Raw genomic sequence first — 892 nt, forward strand, 5'->3', positions numbered from 1 at the left:
ACCCATTCACTTCCCGAGGATGGATCCCCAGGCTGCCCCCTCTCCCTTGCACCACAGATAACACTAAGACTTCCTCATACATCTCCCCTTACGGACCTATGGGAATATTTCCCTGACGTGTGTGCCCACGAGTGGAATTGCTGAGTTACGGGCATGCATAGACCTAATATGACTGAAGAGTGACGGATTCCTGTCCAGGATGGCTACCATCTGCCCTCCTATCAGCAGTGCCTGTATGCACATGAGGAGGGAGCTTTCTAAAGCAGACATCTGCCCACATCTCCCCACTGCTTGCCTCTCCCCTTCCCACCATGCCTTCCCAGACTCTCTGAAGTCTTCCTCCTTAACACAGGCTCCAAGGCCATACTGACCCAGCCCTTGTCCTCCTCTTCCTTCCCACTCTGGGCTCCAGGGCACCTACATATCTGTAGTTGGTTCTTGGTCCCATGTGCCCTGCTCTTCTCCATACACGCCTGTCATATGGTCATCTTTCCAAACCCCCTGGAGGGGACGTCTCTTCTCTGGGAAGCCTTCCCTGACACTCCGACCCCCAGCTGGCCGATGTACCCTCCTCTGGACTTCGCAGCCCCTATGCCTGCTGTTCAGCACAGTGTTGCCCCGCTGGGCTGTTCATGTCTTTATATGTCTCTGATACTTCCATTAGGCCAAAGTTTCTCAACCTTAGCACTTTTGACAATTTGAGATGGACAAGTCTTTGCTGTAGGGCTGCCCTGTGCACTGTAGGATGTTTAGCAGCCTCCCTGGCCTCTACCCACTAATGACAATAATATTTCCCACCCCAAGTTGTAACAACAAAAATGTCTTCAGACCTGGCCAAAATCACCCCCAGTTGAGAACCACTGCATCAGACTATGAACTGCCCAGGGCCTGG

The sequence above is a fragment of the Balaenoptera physalus genome (genome assembly GCF_965194825.1).
Source record: "Balaenoptera physalus genome assembly, chromosome: 1".
Taxonomy (NCBI): Eukaryota; Metazoa; Chordata; class Mammalia; order Artiodactyla; family Balaenopteridae; genus Balaenoptera; species Balaenoptera physalus.